At 37.8% G+C, this 7838-nt stretch overlaps 1 long non-coding RNA gene across 1 annotated transcript; it reads right to left on the reverse strand.

The window, feature by feature from the left end:
- Positions 1 to 721: 721 nt before the first annotated feature.
- LOC116073102 lies at positions 722 to 4561 on the reverse strand. The gene is made up of 3 exons (XR_004111668.1): positions 4483 to 4561; positions 4140 to 4223; positions 722 to 752 (listed from the first exon to the last, which is right to left on the reverse strand). It is a non-coding gene; the product is annotated as an uncharacterized LOC116073102 (long non-coding RNA).
- Between the last annotated feature and the right edge of the window lie 3277 nt (positions 4562 to 7838).

Genomic DNA, 7838 nt, shown 5'->3' on the forward strand with positions numbered 1-7838 from the left:
ATAAGCAAGCCAGAATAGAACAAAACAAACAAACAAACAGAAAAGAGCCAGAGTAAAAGCTCAGGAAACATATGTACATGCAGAGACAGATACACACATTTGCCAACACAGAAATCCCATGAAAACACAAAACCAGAAACCATAATATCCATGCAGAGGACTTGTAAGGGGAATAAAAAGCATTATGAGACAAAGAACCTCCTAAAATGCTGCTGCCTTTGTTTTGTGTTGAACATCTAGGGCTGGGCAGGGGTACAGTGGTTTGTCCAATCAGTGAGGCTCTGGCGGAGGAAACTAATTTCAGACATTGGTTGGTTCGTCCCACAAGCTTTGTGTCACTGTTGCACTAGCCCATCGTGTAGGCAGGTCGTCACTGTAGATCTAAGAGTTTGTAGCTAGGTTGGTGCTTACCTTTCTTCTTTGGTAGTGTGCGGAGTAGCTTTCAGTACTATTAAAACTAGTCAATAGGGGTGGAGGCTCTAGGTAGGCACCACCTCAACTTCTTCAGATTCAGTGAGTTGTGGATGTTGTCTTCATCAACGGGGCCTTTCTGTCAGTTTGTGGAGAGCAGCCAATAGCCTTAGCAACAGCCTAGGTTGTTTGGAGGTTCCCGTGCTGTCTTTTTCCCCCACAACTTGATTAGAAGTAACCTATTCCCAGAACTGGAGACTTCATTTGATGGCAAGAGGTATCCAGCTGGGGCTCCATCTGCAGCATGATTTGGCAATTCCATTCTTGATAGGCACAAAGATCTAAGTTAATAAAATAAAAGTTATTTTATTTTAAAATAAGATTCAGTGACTGTAACCTCCACATCAGTAAGCAACTTCACGTTTTTACTAGTCTCCTGGTGACTGTGTAGTTCAGCTGTATTCTGTCCTTCTAGAGGTGACATGTAGTCTGTGGCATGCCCCTCTCATTTCATTTTAGCTCATACCCTTTGCCCTTAGCAGAATCATAATTCTGTCTTTCATGTGTTTAAAATTTACATGTCAGACATCCCAGTCGCCAAAGAACTCTGATCTTTTTTTTTTTTTTAAAAAAAAAACAACTTATGCTTATATATGTCTAGCTGAATAGGTCAAGTGAGCGAACTCTATTTTAATCTCAGATCAAGAATTCCTGAGGACAATGGGAGTATTAGCAAATAATCCTCTTCTTATTTCTGACTGGAAAAGGTATTAATTGTTCTTTCTAAAAACACGAGGGAGCTGTGATGTGTTGATTTCTGTACGTTCTTAATATGTGTGTGTATACATGGGCTTACGCTTGGTATCCAAGATGAAATGCCTTCATTTATGGCATTACAAATGCATTTTCTGTTCCCCCAAGAACATTTTACACTGGGTGTACTCAGTGAATCTCAGAAAAGGAAAGCCTATTGTATTTTAGTTTGTAAATGAAAGGCAGGCAACAGCCAAATGAAGCTCAGCAAGTCATCAGTGACGGAATAGCAGAGAGATGCAGTAACAGTCCTCTGCAGCATGACCCCAGCACGGTCCACTGCAGCATGGCCCCAGCACGGTCCACTGCAGCATGGCCCCAGCACGGTCCTCTGCAGCATGGCTCCAGCAAGTCATCATTGACGGAATAGCAGAGAGATGCTGTAACGGTCCACTGCAGCATGGCCCCAGCACCATGTTTAATTTTGTAGTTAGGAAACTCCAAATATGTTCAATGAGTTAGCCAATATTTGATCTTGTCATTTTACTGATATTTAATAATTTCAGAGGATAAAATAATTTTACCTTTAATGTTCAGTTGTCATATTTGCAGATCTTTATTTAAATTAACTAAAGAAAAAATAATTATGAAAGTTTAACATCTTTAAAGAATCTCAAACAGAAATTTTAAGTATTGTGAAAACATCTTCTATCCTATTGCCTGCCAATTGTGGATATATTTATATTTCTTTCTTCTTTTTTCTTTTTTATGTAGCTCTTTCTTTCTTTCTTTCTTTCTTTCTTTCTTTCTTTCTTTCTTTCTTTCTTTCTTTCTTTCTTCCTTCCTTCTTTCCTTCCTTCCTTCCTTCCTTTCTTTCTTTCTTTTTCTTTCTTATGTTTTTGTTTTTGTTTTTGCTTTTTGAGACAGGTTTTGTCTGTGTAGCCCTGGCCATCCTGGAACTCAGTCTGTAGATCAGGCTGGCCTCAAACTCAGAAATCTGCCTGCCTCTGCCTCCCAAGCGCTGGGATTAAGGGTGAGTGCCACCCCTGCTTGGCTATGATATTTCATTATTACTGTCCTTCTGAATAATTTGGTACATATCCAGAAAGAAATGTCACATAATATCTGATGTTAACAAAGAAGGTTGAATCAATAAGATCTGGAATTCAAAATCAGAGCTAGCTACACAATGAGTTTGAGGCCAGCCTGGGATACATGAGACCTTGTTTCAAAAACAAAAACAAAAGAATTGATGTGGAAAATTTAACATTGACACTATTTTGGCTGTCTAATCCTGGAACTCCACTGGTTTCCCAACTGTCCCATATGTGTGTGTGTGTGTGTGTGTGTGTATACATATATATGGGACATATATATATATATATATATATATATATATATATATATATATATGATAATGTCATGTCCTACTTGCATCCTGTCATGAGACCAGCCTTTTAAAATTTCCTATTAATATCACTTGACTAATGTAGTGTCTGCTATGTTGCTCCAATACAAAGTTACTATTTTCATAACTAATGAACATTTTATAGGATGATACACTGAAACTTGCAAATAAGTTACTTAGTCTTTATAAAGCCATGTGTGTTTTTGTTGTAGCAGCAAGCACTCACGTTTTTTCATTTTGCTTGCTGAGTTATAAGCCATCACTGTATTGATTTACTTTGATGTTCAAGTAATCAGTGGTTGTGGAATGATAAACTTTCCTCTGGATTCTTTAAGCAGATCTTGTTCACTCATTGAGTACTTTCTTATCTTTTGACCATAATAACATTCTTATTCTTAAAGTTATGTGGTCAGCATGCTCTCTCCTGCATTTTCTTGTTGAATATGAAGTTGCCATTTCCCCAAAGGTTGAATGGTTGAGGAATGGAGGTTATCTATGGAGATGTGAGGGCTGACTGCCTATTTGGATTAGGGCTACAGATTCCAGACTGTCTTAGTGGCTGGAGGAAGATTTACGCTTGGATCATCTATAGGTATGTTTTAATGTGTCTACATGGACACATCAATTATCAACAATAAACACATGTTCAGCCTGTCTTTATCCTTCCCTGATTTTTACCCTCCTGTTGCATAGTGAAAGAAACCTATCATTCCTTGAGTATGTTTATTATTTTGACAAATTCAATACATGTAGGTAGTCTTTTAAAAACTACTGCTGTATAGATGCCCTCTGTACTCAATTCTAAGATCTAATACCATATACCGGGTCTTAGTCTTGCATAAGGAACTTTTCCCATTTACCAATGCAACACTACATTGGAAGTTTTATTCTTTATTGTTGATTATTTTCCTATTTCTCTGCAGTAGTTATTTTTGTGACCATCATTAAAAGACAATGGCCATCGCATCCATTAAAAGATAATGGCCATCGCAGGTCTTCATTTGTAGCTTTTGACATTGCAGAAGTTCTAGACAGGATTCAACAATTAATTGTGTGGTCTTGACCTGGAAATCTAGCAGTTGGGCCAGACCTACTCATTACAGAGCTTGAATGGAGACTAAGGCGCTGGCTCTAGCAGTTTAGGTCCACAGCAACATCTATGACTCTTGAAAAGGAAATGTGACCAAAGAAGTTGGAAGCCTATCTGTGTCTGTAAATAAACCCAAGTTCTCACAAGCACAACTGTGGGGTCAAGTGAAGGCGAAAGTTAAGGCACAGCATTATGTTAAACCAGGGGCTTAGTGTATGGACACTGGAATCTAAATCTGATTATCTGCAGCCTGTGGTGAGAGATGATTATCACACCAGGTCCTTGGTTCTTTTCAGAATGAAAAGTGTGAGTAACTAAGGTTGAATAAAGAGGGTGTGGCCCAGATCAGGAAGATCAAAGACAGCCCGGGGTGTAGACCAGAAGGGTGTACAAGGAATGCCAAGGGAAGCACTGGTAAGCCAGGCATTAGACAGGAAGATGGGAGTGCCAAGAGCCCAACATGGTGATTACTTTTACCCAGGTTGACAGATGAAGGTCAAGATGCATTTGTGGTTCTACTCTTGCTTCCTCTTCTCTTGTCAACTGAGGCTCTTTGTGTTTCTATAAAGGAAAAGAAAAACTAAGACCCATTGATAAACTAGCTCAGAAATATTTATGCAAAGAATAAAGCAGAATGAATTGTAGCGATAGCAAAATTATAACAAAAGAATTATAGCAATATGGTTAATTTTACATGTATTTATATATTTGTTTAAACACAAATAAGAACAAAGGATATGAAGATTTTTATTTCTTAATGGTCCCTGTTACTGTTTTTTTTTTTTTTTTTTTTTTGAGATGGGGTCTCATGTAGCCTTACCTGCCCTCATGTTTGCTATGTAGACAAGAATGACCATGGACTTTGATCTTTGTGCCTCCATCTCCCAAATGACTCCATTATAGACAGGCATCACCATATCTAGTTTTGTGTGGTGTTGGGGATCAAACCCAGGGCATTGTACATGATAGACAAACACTCTCTGAACTGAGCTACACTCTCAGGCCCCTGTCACTGCTATTGATGGATCAGTTTTAGCTGTCAGTTTTCTGTGAAATCCATATCACAGAACTGAGTTCTTTTCATTTGATGACTTGGATAAATAAACCACCTTCAGTATGACTAACAATTTCAGGACTCCTGAGCAATGGCAGAGAAGTAAATAAATTTTCTCAACCTGGTGCAGTAATTTATCTATAACTTTAAAAACAATAGAATTGCTGGAACTAAATGATCTATTTGAAAATAAATTGATTAAATTAGAGAAAAAAACCCTTTAAATTTGCCCTCTTCTTTTCTTCATTTCATCTCTTTCTGGATATAATCTCACCAAGAGAGGAATAAGGGGAGTGTAACAGGCAGAGAAAACAAAAAGAAAAACAGGAACAGCTGAGATCATGTCAGAGCTGGGCTGCATCTCAGCTCTGATCACATTTATCTGAGGTCCCAAGCGGGATGGTGACAAATCCTTTTTCCTGGCTTCATGCCTTCACCACAACCAATAAATAATGAGCTCAATATTTTAGGAAAGAATTATTGCATTATCTTTCTTTCTAAAGCATTTACTTTGGTTACTAGCCACAATGCTTCATATTTAAACATAGAGTACTACGATCTGTATCTCCAGCTATCAATGTGTGATTGAAGACAGCATGGGACACTATGCACACACATAACACTGTTCCTATGAATATTAAAGTTTTGCTCTGACATTAGTGAATAATCATCAGTTAATGTCATTTTGTACTGAATAAAGCCACTTGTTGAGAGTTCTAGGGGGTGGGTCAGTCTCCTGATTGTTCATAAACAAGTCCAGGAAGCTGCCCTGATGGAGGAGGAATGAGTCCTGGCAAGCAGAAGCTGAGGGCTGCTTCTCCAGGCACACAGGCTGTTCTGTGCAGCCTCAGGTTCACCCTGGAAGGGAAGATCACAGTAGCCTTGATTGACAGTCATCTGCTGAGGTCAGCCTTTGTGGGAAGTGACTGCTACCATTCAAAAATTACTTCTCTCTCTATTGGTCTATCATAATTCTCTCCCTCATGGGCAGAAATGCTTTTATATTGTTTTGATTTCAAAGGAGCAGGAAGAGTCAAAAGCAGAGATGAATGCAGTTTTGTAATACCCAGTAAATACCATTGTGTATCATAAACATCAAATTCATGATAACTTTCATCCAAGAGTGGGATTAGTTTAATTCAAACCACATGAAGAGGAAAGCAGCTACTGTGCAAATACTTCACTTCTTGCATTTTCCAGATAGTAGACAAATTCACTATAAATCATGAACAGACTATTTAAAAGGCCTTCATAGTTTTGACGGGACTATATTAATTGTTGGAATTTTTAGAATGTAACATTTTCCAGAGATAAGCTCTAACGAAAGCTATTTGGGGTGAATTAAGACTATTTATTGGAGATGAAGAGAATGATGAAGGAAAGTAATTCTTTAGACGAATTCCAAGTCTCTTCTCCTAAAAGAAAGGCAATTAATTTTGCAACACTCATCCCATCTGTTTATTCCTTCTGTTTTCTCAACACCAACTCTCTTCCATGGTCAGTACTTGAAAGTAAGGAGTTTTCAGTTCCACCAACTCATCCTTCCTGCCATCTTCCTAAATCTGAGAGTCTCTTAAGTAAGGGCAGTTGGAATGGACTCTGGTTCCCATTCCAGTTTTCATACATACAGGCCAGTGTATGAACACAACCCACAGAAGGCAAAATCCCTCCTGAACATGAGAATAAGATGCTCTCTGAAGCCAAGTTCTGTTTTATTCATTTTTATACTTCCCGATCTTTCAAGTGCAGTAGCTAACACAGTTCTTGGCACAAGGTCAAAGGCACTCAGTCAGTAATTACTGAAAAATGGAAGCAGACAAACCCGAATTCTGCTCTGGCTGCTGAGCCACGGGGAAACCGTTGTTTCCTCTTTTATATCCAGGATGTTATGCAGCATCTGTCTTCATTCACTGCATGGGATGACTCGCTTACAAAGTGCTCTTCAGAGCCCTGAGAATATACTAAGTCCTCAGTGGATATTTGTTCCCTTGTCTCAGGCTAGTCATTTTGTTTTCTTCAGGATGTAGTCCTCATTGTCACAGAGGAGCATAGTGGTTCGTGGCACCCTGGATGGGGTTATTGGGAAGATTACAAGGTCAGATGTTTAGAACTCCATTTTGAGCATTAAAAATGACAAAAAAGTTGAAAAGATAAGAGCTGATGAAAAATAATGGAAAAAAATCAACAGAATTTTAAAACTGATGGTCTAAAAGACGTAAAAATAGGGCTACTTGATACATTTGGAGTTGAGTTTTGTGTAGTGTGATAAATATGGATTAATTTGTATTCTTTTACATGAAGCCATCCAATTTGACCAGCATCATTGGTTGAAGATGTTTTCTCTTCTGTAGTGTGAATTTCCTTTCTTCTTTGTTAAAAATCAGATGTCTGTCTGTATGTGGAATTATACCCAGGTCTTTAGTTCTAGTCCATTGATCAATGTATCTATTTTATACCATTTTTATTCTGTTTTTATTTGTAATAATGTAATGTGATTTAAAATCTGGGATTGTGAGACCACCAGGAGTTCCTTTATTATTCAAAATTGTTTTAGGTAGCCTGTTGTTTTGTTTGTTTGTAAGTTGCCTTTTCGATTTCTGTGAAGAACTAAATTGAATTTTTAAATGGGTATTGCATTGAATCTTTAGATTGCTTTTTGAAGCCTGGGCTTTTTCACAACATTAATCTCACTGATGCACAAGCATGGGAGATGTTTCTATCTTTGGTGTCTTCTTCAGTTTCTTTCTTCAATGTCATCAAGTTTTATTATACAAGCTTTTCATTTTCTTGGTTAGAGTTAGTTACACACACACACACACATATTTGAGGTTATTTTGAAAGGCACCATTTTTCAGATTTCCTTTTCAACCTGTCATTTGTACATTAGGAAAGCTAATGATTTTGTGTGTGTGTGTATGTGTGTGTGTGTGTGTGTGTGTGTGTGTTAATTTTGTATCCTTATACCTTTGCTGACAGTGTTTATCAGCTGTAGAAATTTCCTGGTTGATATAAATTCATACATATACAAATAAATATAACTTGGCTCCCCCTTCTTACTTTCATTCTCTTGGTCTTATTATTAAGTTGTCTTATTGCGCTGCCTAAGACTTCAGATCTTATAT

Source organism: Mastomys coucha, unplaced genomic scaffold (genome assembly GCF_008632895.1).
Source record: "Mastomys coucha isolate ucsf_1 unplaced genomic scaffold, UCSF_Mcou_1 pScaffold23, whole genome shotgun sequence".
NCBI lineage: Eukaryota > Metazoa > Chordata > Mammalia > Rodentia > Muridae > Mastomys > Mastomys coucha.